We start from the raw sequence: 18,277 nt of genomic DNA on the forward strand, positions 1-18,277 counted from the left end.
AAGTGTGCTTGGAAGACCTTCGCTGCAGTATGGGCCATTAGATCTTTGACTTGTACCACAACCATAAATCTCGAGTAGTTGTCTACCATCGTAAGTGCATACGTGAGCTCACCTCGATATTCTGCAACAAAACTCCCTTTTTCGATTTCAGTTTCAGCAAACACTCCTCTTCCTGTAGAAAATATTTATCATTACCTAAGACAGTCATTCTAATGCATGACAATATTAAGGCAATTTAGTTAAAACTTGTTTTAACTCACCTTTAAGGGGATTGATGTATTTCATGGTCAATCCAGGTTTGTCAGTGATGGCACTGACATAATGTATGGCGTCTTTTTCGGGCGTTATCCTTTGCCTTTTCATTGTGAAAATCCAGTTGCCTATATCAAAGCAAATTCTACTACTTGTAAAGTATGCAGAAAATGAAATGTAGAACATATAACATCAACTGCTTAGGAACGCATCATAGGTTAGTACTTAAAAGGATATTGTCATGTTCTAGTCATAATGCAAGCTGGACATTTTTCATGTTACCCTGTAATCGCCGGCCTGTTCTAATGCTCACAAGCCAAGATATAGGCTCAGCTGCTAAGGCTTCCCTCTGCCTTCTGAATGAAAATTGAATATGTCTGGCTCACTGTGTATATAGCAGGTGCTCAGAAAAAATAAGAGTTAATTCAATAGAAATAGCTCTGGCACACTATAGTGATCAATAACGTAAGAAAAGAACTCTTAGAATGCTGAAAATTCTTTATTTGTGCAAAAGGATAATTCATCCAACGTTTCGAACTTGTTTTTAGGTCTTTATCAAGGATAAAGTTATCTAAGATCATAAAGGGTTACAAAACCATATAAACACGTAATTAGTACATAGTACAACATAACAGTACAATATATTGCTACTTGAGAGTACAATGGGTCAAATGACCATGATGCACATACAAAAAAATTTTCCAAAGCCATAGTGAAAACATTTGTACTGAGGAAAGAAAATTTCCACATGACCTATCTGGAGAAACATTCTGGATCAAACAACCAAAAATAGTCAAGCAGGTAAATACACACCTATATGGATAACAGGATGATATGTGTTCAATTGTGTAGCGTCATTGCCATTAAGGTACAAATGGAAAACTTGCAATCCTATATAGTGAAGGAAATGAACACATATCATATCAAAGAACACAGGAACATGGGTGTGAGAAAAACCTCAATGTTTATACTTTGTTCTTTATAATGGTGTGAACATGTATATGTCTCAGTACCTTATGAACTTGAGAATTCTAGTGAGTAGATGATGAAAGCCTATTCCAGAACTGGAATCGGTAAATAATTGTAGGTGGAATCTAAATGAAAAGATGGTACAAGTGTTATCATGACACGTGGGCTATAACACAATGGACCGTGTGACAAAGAAGAAAGGAGAGAAAGAAGAGGAAGAAAATGGAACTACCTGTAACATTACGTGATAGTCACTGGTAAGTATCACTTGACAATTCAGGTGAAAAAGGATTCCTTTATTAAAGGGTTCTCAGTCGCCTCAGGATCATGAAATACTAGGGTAAATGATATGAGAATGGGTAAGAAGCACCACTAAAGGAAATATGAGATGCAGGACATATATCTATAAACCCCTGAACTACATGATAGAAATAAAAAGAAGAAAAAAGAAAAAAAAGAAGAAAGAAGAAGAACACATAGAATGCGGAAAGAGAATGGGTACAACTACCTGAGTTACTGCAGGGAGGCCCCTGGTAGGTATTGTGAGGGTTAGTGGAATTCCTTCACTGAAGGGTTCTCAGTTGCCTCAGGTTCGTGAAAAATGCTATAGACAAATAATGCCCGGAGAAAAGGGGTTCATATACAGCGAATAATGGTAATACAAGGTACATGTGTCCCATGTAATAGTATAAATATATATATATTGTACTAAGCTCTACACCAGAAATAGAAAGTAGTCCCTCTGCCTTCTGTCTAGGTGCCCTGAGTTATGTCCTGTAAACTGTCACAGTGACCTAGACACACATGTGTAGTAGGGGAATATCCCTGCTGAGATGCCAGTGCTAGAGCACTCGTTTGCTGTGGAGTTGAACGCTATGTGAGCAGTTCTTACCTTCAATGAGCAGAAGTCTCTTTTTTCAGATTTCAATATCTCTGTGGGTATCTGGCAGAAATATGGAATACTCTTTACTGCTAAGACCCTGTACACCACTCCCACTAAAGGGGGCTTTACACGCTGCGACATCGCTAATGCGGAGTCGTTGGGGTCACGGAATTTGTGACGCACATCCGGCCGCATTAGCGATGTTGCTGCGTGTGATACCGATGAGCGATTTTGCATCGTTGCAAAAACGTGCAAAATCGCTCATCGGTGACATGGGTCTCCATTCTCGATTATCGTTACTGCAGCAGTAACGATGTAGTTCGTCACTCCTGCGGTAGCACACATCGCTCCGTGTGACACCGCAGAAACTAGGAACCTCTCCTTACCTGCCTCCCAGCCGCTATGAGGAAGGAAGGAGGTGGGCGGGATGTTCCGGCCACTCATCTCCGCCCCTCCGCTGCTATTGGGCGGTCGCTCAGTGACGTCGCTGTGACGCCGCACGGACCGCCCCCTTAGAAAGGAGGCGGTTCGCCGGACACAGCGACGTCGCCGGGCAGGTAAGTATGTGTGACGGGTCTGGTCGGTGTTTGTGCGGCATGGGCAGCGATTTGCCCGTGTCGCGCAACAGATGGGGGCGGGTACCCACACTAGCGATATCGGGACCGATATCGCAGTGTGTAAAGTAGCCTTTAGTCACATGACCAAGACTGTATCTGTGTCCCTACAACACACTTGAGACAAATGTGTGTGTGAGCCTTTGTGGGGTATATATAATATATTATAGAGCTGGGAAGGATCATTCTAAGCAGTGAGCTGTTCCAGTATTTGTAGGAAAATACCCAGTAGAAGCATCAAACACAGCACCAATACCTCCCATCAGTATTCCACCACAGTGCCATGTAACCCATGCCCTACACTCCCATCTACACCAATACTATACAGGCACAAACTAGTATATCTGACTAAAAGCCCCCAAAATATGAAGAACGGCCTATAGTTGAGTGTGGATATAAAATCTATGTGAGCAGAGCTAGAATAGAAATCACTGATCGCATTGAAGTCATTCTGACCATAAATCACCATGATATCAAGGTGAGGAGTTGTGTGTTACTGCTGGGAGGAAAGGGTTAACAGTGGAATATTAAGGTGCATTTCTGTGTGCAGTGTTACTAGTCAATGTAACAATTCAGTATGAGCTGCTCTTGGTGCCGGGGGAGGGAGATGCTCTCCTGAGCAAGATAGATGGGGAATGAACATGATATCTATATAGTGTAAGGCAGGGGGTCTCAAACCAGGTGATCATGTCTGATCAACTGGTTACATTATGTCTGATTACCTTGTCTAACAGTTTTTTCTCCCCTTTCTTTACCTTCCAGGTTCCCATAGTCACGTGAAATATCCCTGTTGCACTTGATTACGGCTCACTATTCACTATAGGATGTCTTATATCTAACATCACACTCTCACCCATCAGCACTCTATAGGTTTGTATAAGGTATGCGCTTACACATCCGGTCCTCCATAGGTATTTCCACTTATGTAACACTATCCCTATGATCACTCATAACTCATACCCTTGTAGTCAATTACAGCCTCCTCTCTCCCCCCTCCCCTTCTCCCTTTCCATCTATAATTTTGCCAGTACAATATTAGTTTACATTAGGCACACACTCACATATTCCTTTCCTTAGTGATTTATTGTAATTCACATTCACATACAATTCTCTATGCCTGCCCCATTACTACATTCATACCTACTTGACCCTATCCTGATACCCCTTGTCTCACCTTGTTGGTCCCTACACCTGTTATCATGTCCTTTCCTGTGTCTGTCTTGTCACACAACACATTTTAGCATATAACTTGTGCTCCTTATTACCTGTCCTGCCTATTAGAATTATGTCCATTATGTCCATGCATGGCCCAATGAATCAAGTCTGTACTTCATATTCATGGTTTAAGCCTTTGGGTTCCAATGTGCCCAGAGTATATATCCAGAAAGATTCCCTTTCTTTGAGCTTCCTAATTCTATTGCCTCCTCTGCGTATGGCTTGGACATGTCCGATGACTTGGAATCTTAATTGGATCACTGTGTGATTATGCGTCACAAAATGGTGTGGGACTGGTAATAGAATCTGCTTACAATGTATTGTTGACTTGTGTTTAGCTCAAAGAAAGAGAATCTTTCTGGATATGTACTCTGGGCACATTAGAACCCAAGGGCTTAAACCGTGAATATGAAGTAAAGACTTGATTCATTGGGCCGTGCACCATGTCACCAAGTGTCCAATTGCATTGTCCAATGGCTCACAATGGTTATGCGTTTTCATTGGATGGATAATCGAAGCCATGTTTTTTTCCTTTCTGTTGGGTTTGTTGTGTGAGTAGCCTATAGGATTAAGTTGGTTACCGCAGGCAGTGGATTTAACTTCCTGTCTTTGGTCCAGTGGTAGATGGATTGTCTGGTCTATGAGCTGTTATTGGTTTGAATGCAGGTGAATGCCCATGGGCTGCTTATGACTGTGTAAAATAGTATTGATTCATGATGGATTTCAGACTACATGTAGATATCTTCAGTCTTTCTATCCACATCATTTAAATGAACATTATCCATGCAGCTTGAAATTCATCCAATAAGAGAAGCAACCTTGTACAACCAATCTGATAAGGGCACAGTATATCCTAAGGGAAGGTTATGGCTATAAAAGGGGACTTCTTGGAGTCACCAGGTTGTTGATGGATGTTGCATGATCTAGTCTAAGCTCTTAGGAGCTGGCTAGGGGATCAGAACCAGGATGCCTTGTGGACTCGGTCTAGGGACTTTGGCTTCAACTAGAGGATCACTTGGCTACATGGCTTCAATCTAGGGGCTCCAATTCCGATTGGAGATCATAACCGCAATCTAGGGATTTCGACTCCGGCTGCCAGGATTATACCATATCATCATACCAGAGACTACTTAAGGAAGAAACCCAGGTTGGACAATTTTGTCACCTGGCTACAGACTTTGCAGACCTCAGCCAGCTTCCTAAATCTGGCGCTATTCTATTGTCGGTGGGTGCCCGACAAATTACACAGCTATGTAAAATTTTGGTTTATGAAACTTCAAATCCAGTGACTGATTATTATGTTTTCTAATGTCCTGATTTAAAAAAAAAAATAAATATTTTTTTTTAACCATCAAATATTGATTTTGTACAATCCATGTGTGAAGTTACATACAAGTGACATGAACAAGAAAAATACTTATTGTAACCAAAAATATTCACAATTTTATATATAAAATACATTTATTTATTGTACAGTCATTCTGCAACTTTATTAGAAATTTATTCTTGCACTTTTTCCTTTTCTCTAGATCCCCCTTTTCTCTTATAGAAGGCCTGTGGATCTTCTCTGTGAAGCATCCGGCAATCATGTTCACGTTTCATTTACTTTGGTATCGTCGTTCCATCTCCTTGATATTCCGATGAAAACCTTCTTGTTCTTCCCACCAGCACCAAGGTTTTCAGACAAGTAGTCCAAATAGGAATGTAAAAAATGTAACTTCAAATTCATTAGACAACCCAAGGCTTTGAAACGTTTCAGCATGTTCTCCACGATGGACTTAAATTTTGATTCTTTGTTGTTACCTAGAAACGTATTTATTGCTTCTTTCAAAGAGTCCCAAGCCCTTTTTTCAACAGTTTTCATTATTGTTTAAAACACGTCATCCTTCATTCATGGGTTTCTGAATATCCGAACCCACAAAAATGCTTTTGTGCTGCCCCTGTGCCAGCAGCCGCCGTTGGTCGGATCCAGACCTTCTAAGAGAGTGGCTCGACCCGGGGGTCTCGCGGACATGTCGAATAAAAGGAGGAATGTAGATGTATGGGCTAGGCCGTATTAAGTTTGTGACGCCACCAACGGTGTGTGGTGAGGTGGGACACCACCGCTGCCGTTATGGGATACCCGGGAGAGATGTAGTGGCAGCTGGATGTTAACCCCTCCGTGTGTAGGGATGATTGCCCCGGGGCCCAGTGTCTTTGTGCAGGGTATGGTGATGGCAAGGGCCGGCGCGCCTGAGCAAGCAGGGGGATGTTTGGTTACTCACAGTAAATGAATCACACGAGTCTTTCGGTAAACCAAAGGTGCTGGTGGCCTGCCGCCCCGGCCGGTTGCATTCAGGTCCCCCACCCAGGCTGGTGGTCGCTGTCCTTTACTCTGCACTTGTTTTTGTGTATGGTGGACTGCCTGGTCTGGAACTCAGGAGTCCGCTCCCGGCTGGATATGGCCTAAGGAGCCGTGCCCGCAGGCGCTGGCCCGTGGGATCTAAGGGCCCTGGCGGTGGCCTTATCCCTATCAGTGGGCTGTTGTCTTCTTTGAGGGACTTTAGGTGGGATAGGACCTATAATCCTGCCCTCAATCATTTAATTAGCTAGGCCGCTGGTTTCGGTCCTGGCTTCAGGGTCCTAGGTGACTAGGGTTTCAGGTCGGCTGTGTGTTTCCTAAGTGAGGAAAGGTGTTGTGCGGGGGCCTATCTGTAACTACCTGGTTTTGTCAGGGCATCACACCTTCCTTCAGACTTGATTCTGACAGTCCCTGAAACTTGGTACACAGGTACTTAAACATCTCTCCTTCTTTCAGTAGCGCTTTCACAAACAGCTTCATCAGTCCAAGCTTACAGTGGAGTGGTGGCAAGAGAACTTTAGGTGGGATCAACTAAGCTTTATGCAACAATGTTCTTGAGTCCCGGTTACAAAGATGTTCTTGTTGGCCAATTTTTTTTGCTCCAGTGAAGAGTCCTAACCTGGCTTTCCAATTCACACAAAAAGCATGTGTTCTGCCTTCTTTTACGTAATGCTGTGAATCTCTAGCATACAGCTAAACCCTAGTTCACATTTCAAATAAACAGACTGTGGAGTTCAATAGCCTTGATTTATTAGCTGGTAACGTGAACTTGATTGCAGTATACATGGAATATACAGTGAATATAGGAATATCCAAGATGCAGTTGAAGACAGAATACGGTATATCCAAGATACTGTTTTATACGGGTAAAAACTATAACAAGAAAATGATTACAGTCAGTACAGTGTTAATACAGAGTTAACATAGCATAACAGTACATGAGATGCAGTTCTTACGAGAATGTAGGTGAAAGGTCACTGCATCTGCAATACATAGAAATCCTATCTAGACAAACAAGACAGGGATGACACTAAAGGTGTAGAAGTACAATGTACAATGCATTTACTACACTCTTCCATCTAGGATTCTATCACTAACACATGTAATTTGCTTTGCTCACCGGATTACACTAGGCAGGGGTGAATGTACAGAGAGGTAAGTCGGCATGTCCTTTCCTGACAAATCCAAAGAGAAAATGGCTGCAGGCTTCTTCTCAGCTCAGGGAGGCATTCCTTACCCAGAATACATTTAGCTTAAAGGGAAACTCAGCAATTCAAAAGAATAACAATGACCTCTAGGGGTTGTAACAGAAATTTCAATGAATGACTATTAGCAGGCTGCCATGAGGCAGAACAGCATGGGTATTTAATATATCCTCCTTGCTGCCCAAGAAGCAATGAGAACATTTTTAGACCACCACATATTGACCATCCATGCTCCTTGTAGTTAAGTTTCTTGAGAATAAAGTCTAAATTCTCACAGCTTTCTTCCAAGTGCATAGCATGTGTGACGCCCTGGACTAGCCAGGTAGTCACAAACACAAAATCACACACACCCCCTCCCCTGGATAGTCTACATCAGTCACACAAAATCCTTGTTGCCTCCTCCAGGGTCTGATGTCCACACCAGGTGGGGCGGAGCCAGGCGGTTGGCCCCACCCACCGAGGAGTTCACAGGCCTGGAGGCGGGAAAAAGCAGTTAGTTTAGTTTTGTAGTGGAAAGTGAGAGGACAGAAACTGTTAGTGTCTGGGTAGGAGCCCAGGCACTGTCAGCAAGGTCGGCAGACGGTGGTGGCCGTCTGCAGGAGGTGGTACAAGTCAGCTGAACCGTAGGACCGGGGACGGGCGGTGACCCGAGGGGAACTGAACCGGTGAGCGGATCTGTACCAAGCACAAAGTTGAAGCCAAAGTCCCTAGACCGAGTCCACAAGGCATCCTGGTTCTGATCCCCTAGCCAGCTCCTAAGAGCTTAGACTAGATCATGCAACATCCATCAACAACCTGGTGACTCCAAGAAGTCCCCTTTTATAGCCATAACCTTCCCTTAGGATATACTGTGCCCTTATCAGATTGGTTGTACAAGGTTGCTTCTCTTATTGGATGAATTTCAAGCTGCATGGATAATGTTCATTTAAATGATGTGGATAGAAAGACTGAAGATATCTACATGTAGTCTGAAATCCATCATGAATCAATACTATTTTACACAGTCATAAGCAGCCCATGGGCATTCACCTGCATTCAAACCAATAACAGCTCATAGACCAGACAATCCATCTACCACTGGACCAAAGACAGGAAGTTAAATCCACTGCCTGCGGTAACCAACTTAATCCTATAGGCTACTCACACAACAAACCCAACAGAAAGGAAAAAAACATGGCTTCGATTATCCATCCAATGAAAACGCATAACCATTGTGAGCCATTGGACAATGCAATTGGACACTTGGTGACATGGTGCACGGCCCAATGAATCAAGTCTTTACTTCATATTCACGGTTTAAGCCCTTGGGTTCTAATGTGCCCAGAGTACATATCCAGAAAGATTCTCTTTCTTTGAGCTAAACACAAGTCAACAATACATTGTAAGCAGATTCTATTACCAGTCCCACACCATTTTGTGACGCATAATCACACAGTGATCCAATTAAGATTCCAAGTCATCGGACATGTCCAAGCCATACGCAGAGGAGGCAATAGAATTAGGAAGCTCAAAGAAAGGGAATCTTTCTGGATATATACTCTGGGCACATTGGAACCCAAAGGCTTAAACCATGAATATGAAGTACAGACTTGATTCATTGGGCCATGCATGGACATAATGGACATAATTCTAATAGGCAGGACAGGTAATAAGGAGCACAAGTTATATGCTAAAATGTGTTGTGTGACAAGACAGACACAGGAAAGGACATGATAACAGGTGTAGGGACCAACAAGGTGAGACAAGGGGTATCAGGATAGGGTCAAGTAGGTATGAATGTAGTAATGGGGCAGGCATAGAGAATTGTATGTGAATGTGAATTACAATAAATCACTAAGGAAAGGAATATGTGAGTGTGTGCCTAATGTAAACTAATATTGTACTGGCAAAATTATAGATGGAAAGGGAGAAGGGGAGGGGGGAGAGAGGAGGCTGTAATTGACTACAAGGGTATGAGTTATGAGTGATCATAGGGATAGTGTTACATAAGTGGAAATACCTATGGAGGACCGGATGTGTAAGCGCATACCTTATACAAACCTATAGAGTGCTGATGGGTGAGAGTGTGATGTTAGATATAAGACATCCTATAGTGAATAGTGAGCCGTAATCAAGTGCAACAGGGATATTTCACGTGACTATGGGAACCTGGAAGGTAAAGAAAGGGGAGAAAAAACTGTTAGACAAGGTAATCAGACATAATGTAACCAGTTGATCAGACATGATCACCTGGTTTGAGACCCCCTGCCTTACACTATATAGATATCATGTTCATTCCCCATCTATCTTGCTCAGGAGAGCATCTCCCTCCCCCGGCACCAAGAGCAGCTCATACTGAATTGTTACATTGACTAGTAACACTGCACACAGAAATGCACCTTAATATTCCACTGTTAACCCTTTCCTCCCAGCAGTAACACACAACTCCTCACCTTGATATCATGGTGATTTATGGTCAGAATGACTTCAATGCGATCAGTGATTTCTATTCTAGCTCTGCTCACATAGATTTTATATCCACACTCAACTATAGGCCGTTCTTCATATTTTGGGGGCTTTTAGTCAGATATACTAGTTTGTGCCTGTATAGTATTGGTGTAGATGGGAGTGTAGGGCATGGGTTACATGGCACTGTGGTGGAATACTGATGGGAGGTATTGGTGCTGTGTTTGATGCTTCTACTGGGTATTTTCCTACAAATACTGGAACAGCTCACTGCTTAGAATGATCCTTCCCAGCTCTATAATATATTATATATACCCCACAATGCAGGCTCACACACACATTTGTCTCAAGTGTGTTGTAGGGACACAGATACAGTCTTGGTCATGTGACTAAAGGCTACTTTACACACTGCGATATCGGTCCCGATATCGCTAGTGTGGGTACCCGCCCCCATCTGTTGCGCGACACGGGCAAATCGCTGCCCATGCCGCACAAACACCGACCAGACCCGTCACACATACTTACCTGCCCGGCGACGTCGCTGTGTCCGGCGAACCGCCTCCTTTCTAAGGGGGCGGTCCGTGCGGCGTCACAGCGACGTCACTGAGCGACCGCCCAATAGCAGCGGAGGGGCGGAGATGAGTGGCCGGAACATCCCGCCCACCTCCTTCCTTCCTCATAGCGGCTGGGAGGCAGGTAAGGAGAGGTTCCTAGTTTCTGCGGTGTCACACGGAGCGATGTGTGCTACCGCAGGAGTGACGAACTACATCGTTACTGCTGCAGTAACGATAATCGAGAATGGAGACCCATGTCACCGATGAGCGATTTTGCACGTTTTTGCAACGATGCAAAATCGCTCATCGGTATCACACGCAGCAACATCGCTAATGCGGCCGGATGTGCGTCACAAATTCCGTGACCCCAACGACTCCGCATTAGCGATGTCGCAGCGTGTAAAGCCCCCTTTAGTGGGAGTGGTGTACAGGGTCTTAGCAGTAAAGAGTATTCCATATTTCTGCCAGATACCCACAGAGATATTGAAATCTGAAAAAAGAGACTTCTGCTCATTGAAGGTAAGAACTGCTCACATAGCGTTCAACTACACAGCAAACGAGTGCTCTAGCACTGGCATCTCAGCAGGGATATTCCCCTACTACACATGTGTGTCTAGGTCACTGTGACAGTTTACAGGACATAACTCAGGGCACCTAGACAGAAGGCAGAGGGACTACTTTCTATTTCTGGTGTAGAGCTTAGTACAATATATATATATTTATACTATTACATGGGACACATGTACCTTGTATTACCATTATTCGCTGTATATGAACCCCTTTTCTCCGGGCATTATTTGTCTATAGCATTTTTCACGAACCTGAGGCAACTGAGAACCCTTCAGTGAAGGAATTCCACTAACCCTCACAATACCTACCAGGGGCCTCACTGCAGTAACTCAGGTAGTTGTACCCATTCTCTTTCCGCATTCTATGTGTTCTTCTTCTTTCTTCTTTTTTTTCTTTTTTCTTCTTTTTATTTCTATCATGTAGTTCAGGGGTTTATAGATATATGTCCTGCATCTCATATTTCCTTTAGTGGTGCTTCTTACCCATTCTCATATCATTTACCCTAGTATTTCATGATCCTGAGGCGACTGAGAACCCTTTAATAAAGGAATCCTTTTTCACCTGAATTGTCAAGTGATACTTACCAGTGACTATCACGTAATGTTACAGGTAGTTCCATTTTCTTCCTCTTCTTTCTCTCCTTTCTTCTTTGTCACACGGTCCATTGTGTTATAGCCCACGTGTCATGATAACACTTGTACCATCTTTTCATTTAGATTCCACCTACAATTATTTACCGATTCCAGTTCTGGAATAGGCTTTCATCATCTACTCACTAGAATTCTCAAGTTCATAAGGTACTGAGACATATACATGTTCACACCATTATAAAGAACAAAGTATAAACATTGAGGTTTTTCTCACACCCATGTTCCTGTGTTCTTTGATATGATATGTGTTCATTTCCTTCACTATATAGGATTGCAAGTTTTCCATTTGTACCTTAATGGCAATGACGCTATACAATTGAACACATATCATCCTGTTATCCATATAGGTGTGTATTTACCTGCTTGACTATTTTTGGTTGTTTGATCCAGAATGTTTCTCCAGATAGGTCATGTGGAAATTTTCTTTCCTCAGTACAAATGTTTTCACTATGGCTTTGGAAAATTTTTTTGTATGTGCATCATGGTCATTTGACCCATTGTACTCTCAAGTAGCAATATATTGTACTGTTATGTTGTACTATGTACTAATTACGTGTTTATATGGTTTTGTAACCCTTTATGATCTTAGATAACTTTATCCTTGATAAAGACCTAAAAACAAGTTCGAAACGTTGGATGAATTATCCTTTTGCACAAATAAAGAATTTTCAGCATTCTAAGAGTTCTTTTCTTACGTTATTGATCACTATAGTGTGCCAGAGCTATTTCTATTGAATTAACTCTTATTTTTTCTGAGCACCTGCTATATACACAGTGAGCCAGACATATTCAATTTTCATTCAGAAGGCAGAGGGAAGCCTTAGCAGCTGAGCCTATATCTTGGCTTGTGAGCATTAGAACAGGCCGGCGATTACAGGGTAACATGAAAAATGTCCAGCTTGCATTATGACTAGAACATGACAATATCCTTTTAAGTACTAACCTATGATGCGTTCCTAAGCAGTTGATGTTATATGTTCTACATTTCATTTTCTGCATACTTTACAAGTAGTAGAATTTGCTTTGATATAGGCAACTGGATTTTCACAATGAAAAGGCAAAGGATAACGCCCGAAAAAGACGCCATACATTATGTCAGTGCCATCACTGACAAACCTGGATTGACCATGAAATACATCAATCCCCTTAAAGGTGAGTTAAAACAAGTTTTAACTAAATTGCCTTAATATTGTCATGCATTAGAATGACTGTCTTAGGTAATGATAAATATTTTCTACAGGAAGAGGAGTGTTTGCTGAAACTGAAATCGAAAAAGGGAGTTTTGTTGCAGAATATCGAGGTGAGCTCACGTATGCACTTACGATGGTAGACAACTACTCGAGATTTATGGTTGTGGTACAAGTCAAAGATCTAATGGCCCATACTGCAGCGAAGGTCTTCCAAGCACACTTATGCAGACCTCATGGCTACTCAGAGAGAGTCCTCACAGATCAAGGCACTGCCTTTGAAGCGGAAATCTTCAAGGACTTCTGCAGCTTTTACCGATGCAGGAAGATGCGTACTACACCCTACCATGCTCAAACCAATGGTTATCAACCTGCTCAGGACTTTACCCCATATTCCAGATGTGGCCTTACAAGTGATTTATAGAGGGGTAACAATACGTTGGGATCATCGGATCTAATCTCCCTTTTTATACACCCTAAAATCTTGTTTGCGTTAGAATAAACAATAACATCATAAAGGTATAGCAGTACCGTTTCAAAGTTTCGGTGTCCCAAGCAGCATTCCATCAGCCTCTGGAAGGTTCCTGGCAAATTGCACAGCTCGAAGGGCATGCTTTTGAACTCGCAGAGACCCATCGGGGTGGCAAAGGCGGTCTTCTTCCGGTCTGCCTCAGCAACGGACACTTGCCAATAGTGACTAGTGAGATCAAGGGTAGAAAAATAATTTGCAGTTGTCAATGCAGCTAGCTATTCCTCAATACAGGGGAGTAGTGCTGTCCTTCTTCTTTAACAGGACCAACGGAGCTGCCCAGAGGCTACAACTGTCACGGATAACCCCAGCCTCCTTCATGTTGCTCAACATGTCCTTGGTACACTGGTAATGTGCAGGTAGATTTGGCTTATATCTCTCTTTGATGGGTGGGTGTGCACTTGTGGGGATGTAGTGTTTGACCCCTTTTATTTTTCAAAAGTCTAGCGGATGTTTGCTGAAGACTTGCTCGTATTCTTGCACTAGCCTGTAGACCCCCTTCTTGTGATGTGAAGGTGTGGAGTCAGTGCCTACGTGTAATTCCTTACACCACTCCTCTGGCTGACTTGGTGAGCTGTCACTGAATGGGTGGGCTGAAGCAATGGTGGATGCTGCTGTTTGGATAGCATGTGTATCTACTGAGAACAGCTTATCAATGGTGGCAAATCGGAGCAGCTTAATCTTTTGCTCTCCGCAGTTCAACACTCTCATGGGCACTCTTCCCTTCCATATTAATGAATAAAACTATGATGTAAATAGCATATAGATACCCCACAAATGCAGATAAAAGTAGGTTATGGGAAAAGGGGGAAGAGAGAAACAGGAAAATAGTGGAATAAAGTATAACTTCCAGGTGGGAGAGGAAATGGCAGCACAGCCAGTGGAGGTGAAGCAAGGGGAGCCTGCAACTAAAGAGTTGAGAGCGTTATCACATGGTGACTGAGCCTGATTGTAACGGGAGCATAGAGGTGCCGATCCTGTCTTACCTGCGTTGGTGTAGAAGTGGGTGTCCTGTGGTGGAGTCAGCTATGTGCAGTGGTGGCCGTGGGTTCTTTTATGTGCGACCGTAGTAATAGCTGTGCCCACTTCCTGTATGGGAGTGGAATGCAGTGAGGCTAATGGAACGCACGCCTGCGCATTTGTGTTTAACGTCGCGCATGTGCAGAACGGAGAAAAGGCTGCGCTCACTTCCTAATGAAAGGGAGTGAGACGCAGCTGGGAAGGGAAGGGAAAAGATTAGGGTTTGGGGATGATGAAAGGGCTTTCTACGGGCAAGGATGGCAAAGGGTGGCAGTGACGGAAAGTCAGGCAGATGGTCCTGTCCTGTCCTGTCCGTCCGTCTTTTTGTATCATGAATTGGAAAGACTGCAAGGGGGAGGGGAGGTGCTTGTGCCCAAAAGGAGGAGTTATTCAGATTCATTGCAGTGGGCGGCGGCTGCAAAAAGTACCATTCTCCTTGTTTTTGCTCTGCAAAACAGCCTTTTCAAGGGTTTGGCTTGGGTGACAAAATGTCTTCTGTAGGCGTGGGTTTGTCTCCCTCTCCCTAAGATGTGTCCGGTATAGGCCAGGGTGCCACTCAAGGCCGTAACCAATTCGGGTTATAGCTTCTCGGCCTTTTGGCTAAGATCAAGTGTAGTTTCGGAGGACGCTACCTTGGTCGGTACTGGAAGGTGCCTGGGATTGCACGTCTGCCGGCCTTGAGGGAGTGTGTGCGCCTTCTGGTGACACATAGCCCTCTTGTGCCTGGACGGTTCCCAGGCAACGGGAGGCGATCACCTTTGTTATTTTGAAGTCCTACTGATAAACAGAAAAAAAAAAAATTAAATCTGTTCTTATCAGTTTAATATCTGATACGTCCCCTCTCTAGGGACCATATATTAAATGGATTTTTAGAACAAGGAGATGGAAAAAATCTTGCTCTGTCCACTCCACGCATTGACCTGGTATTGCAGTACCTCCAGGACCGGTGCACCCCTTCTTAACCGAGTTTCCAAAAGCAGAACTCAATTCACCTGATTCAAATGAGCCTCATTAGTGAATTGAAAGAAAGCAAAAACTTTATATGCACCTCAATTTGGCCAATTCACTTTTCACACTTTCACCCTTTTTTTTTATCTTTCACACCTTTTACTTGCTTTATTGATGCAAAAGCTGTGCCAAATAGCAAACTCATCTCCACTCAACTTGACCAACTCTGCTATGTCCCGTGCAGTATCTTATTCTCAGTCTTATCTAGATCATTTGCAATTGAATAGAATAGATCCCTTTTGGACACATTGGATTCAGCTGCTGCAGTGACTGCAGGTGTTAGAAGATGCAGACTTGGCATCAGGTGCTGTCTATCAGATTCCACTCCAATTAAAGCTTCCATTGTTTTTCGGTGTTTTCTTTGAGCAATGATGATGTCTTTAGTGATCTGTTGGCTCCCTCTCCTGGAGGAAGAGTTTGCTTGCTCTTGGACTTTCAAAAAGAGAGGTCATGATAGACATTTAGCTTCTGAGCCCAATTGGGGACAGTCATGGGTGATGAATGTTTTGCAACCTGCTGCGAAGCCTGATACCGCAATATAAGGAACGTCAAATACTAAGAATGGGCGGCCTATGAAAGAATTAGTACTTTCATTAAGCATACTTAAACGGCTAATTGGGAATAGACAAACTGTAAAAAGCCCTCTGAGAAAGCCCCTCTCTATCCTTTGTCAGTAAGCTTTTCTGTAGTCTGCCTCTTGATGTATTTTCCGTTTGAACAGTGCACAACATGAAGTGACGGAACACTGGCTTGTCACAATGTCCCCCGCTGACATCACAATAGCGCTGCTGCCTAGAAAGCCAGCTGCGCAGCAGAAGTTGCTCTTTGGGTGGGATGGTGGGCTAATGTATCTATTCCTGCTTGGTGAGAGTTTGACATGATCTAGAGCAACGAGTTCCAGCGGCTAGCGGTTGATTATTGGCTGTAATGGGGCTTTCTGGCTGGTGCTAGCCTTTCTTCTTAGCACACAGGAACCACAATCCCTACACCATGCTTCGATGGATTCTCTCATCCCAGCCCAGTAAAACTACATATTTCACACAGTTATAGGCAGCCCATGGGCATTCACCTGGATTAAAACCCATAACAGCTCATAGACCAAACAATCAATCTACCACTGGACCAAAGACAGGAAGCTAAATCCACTGCCTGCGGTAACTAACTTAATCCTATAGGCTACTCACACAACAAACCCAAGAGAAAGGAAAAAAACATGGCTTCGATTATCCATCCAATGAAAACGCATAACCATTGTGAGCCATTGGACAATGCAATTGCACACATGGTGACATGGTGCACGGCCCAATGAATCAAGTCTGTACTTCATATTCACGGTTTAAGCCCTTGGGTTTTAATGTGTCCAGAGTACATATCCAGAAAGATTCCCTTTTTTTGTGCTAAGCACAAGTCAACAATACATTGTAAGCAGATTCTATTACCAGTCCCACACCATTTTGTGACGCATAATCACACAGTGGCCCAATTAAGATTCCAAGTCATCGAACATGTCCCAGCCATACGCAGAGGAGGCAATAGAATTAGGAAGCTCAAAGAAAGGGAATCTTTCTGGATATATACTCTGGGCACGTTGGAACCCAAGGGCTTAAACCATGAATATGAAGAACCGACTTGATTCATTGGGCCGTGCACATTTTTTCTAACGCCCGGTTCTTTTTCGTGTTCACACTATATATGGTTCCACTATGTATGGAGTTCCATTCTTCCTTGTTTTTTATTTGTCATGTTTGTCATGTCTGATCAACTGGTTACATTATGTCTGATTACCTTGTCTAACAGTTTTTTCTCCCCTTTCTTTACCTTCCATGTTCCCATAGTCACGTGAAATATCCCTGTTGCACTTGATTACGGCTCACTATTCACTATAGGATGTCTTATATCTAACATCACACTCTCACCCATCAGCACTCTATAGGTTTGTATAAGGTATGCGCTTACACATCCGGTCCTCCATAGGTATTTCCACTTATGTAACACTATCCCTATGATCACTCATAACTCATACCCTTGTAGTCAATTACAGCCTCCTCTCTCCCCCCCTCCCCTTCTCCCTTTCCATCTATAATTTTGCCATATATACTAGCAAACACTCAGTGTACCTAGTGGCATCCTATTCGTGGCTATTGGACCTTGCTATAGTCCCACTAGTGCCAAGACATTTGCAGAGCGCATCTGCCTGCGTTGCACACTCCAACTAATTATAAGTAAGCCATTATACTAGCAAACACTCAGTGTACCTAGTGGCATCCTATTCGTGGCTATTGGACCTTGCTATAGTCCCACTAGTGCAAAGACATTTGCAGAGCACGTCTGCCTGCATTGCACACTCCAACTTTTTTAAACTAAGCAATTTTACTAGCAAACACTCAGTGTACCTAGTGGCATCCTATACGTGGCTATTGGACTTTGCTATAGTCCCACTAGTGCCAAGACATTTGCAGAGCGCATCTGCCTGCGTTGCACACTCCAACTAATTTTAACTTAGCCATTATACTAGCAAACACTCAGTGTACCTAGTGGCATCCTATACGTGGCTATTGGACTTTGCTATAGTCCCACTAGTGCCAAGACATTTGCAGAGCGCATCTGCCTGCGTTGCACACTCCAACTCATTATAACTAAGTTGCATTGTCAGGGATATTTATTCTTTATTATTCTGCTGTTAATAAAGCTAGACCACCACTGCAATCTTCACCACCTCTCAATTTTTACTACCACATTTTCAGTCCACAATCTTGTCGCAATCAACATGAGTGGCAAAATGACAGATGCTGGTGGAAAGGGGAAGAGGCGTGGTGGAAAAGGCAAAAAAGGTTT

The 18,277-nt window shown here is 43.2% G+C and overlaps 1 pseudogene; it reads left to right on the forward strand.

Annotated features, from left to right (window-relative positions):
* Nucleotides 1–15,185: 15,185 nt before the first annotated feature.
* LOC142279191 (U2 spliceosomal RNA) lies at nt 15,186–15,391 on the forward strand (annotated as a pseudogene).
* Nucleotides 15,392–18,277: the final 2,886 nt, after the last annotated feature.

Source organism: Anomaloglossus baeobatrachus, unplaced genomic scaffold, assembly GCF_048569485.1.
Source record: "Anomaloglossus baeobatrachus isolate aAnoBae1 unplaced genomic scaffold, aAnoBae1.hap1 Scaffold_427, whole genome shotgun sequence".
Classification (NCBI taxonomy): domain Eukaryota; kingdom Metazoa; phylum Chordata; class Amphibia; order Anura; family Aromobatidae; genus Anomaloglossus; species Anomaloglossus baeobatrachus.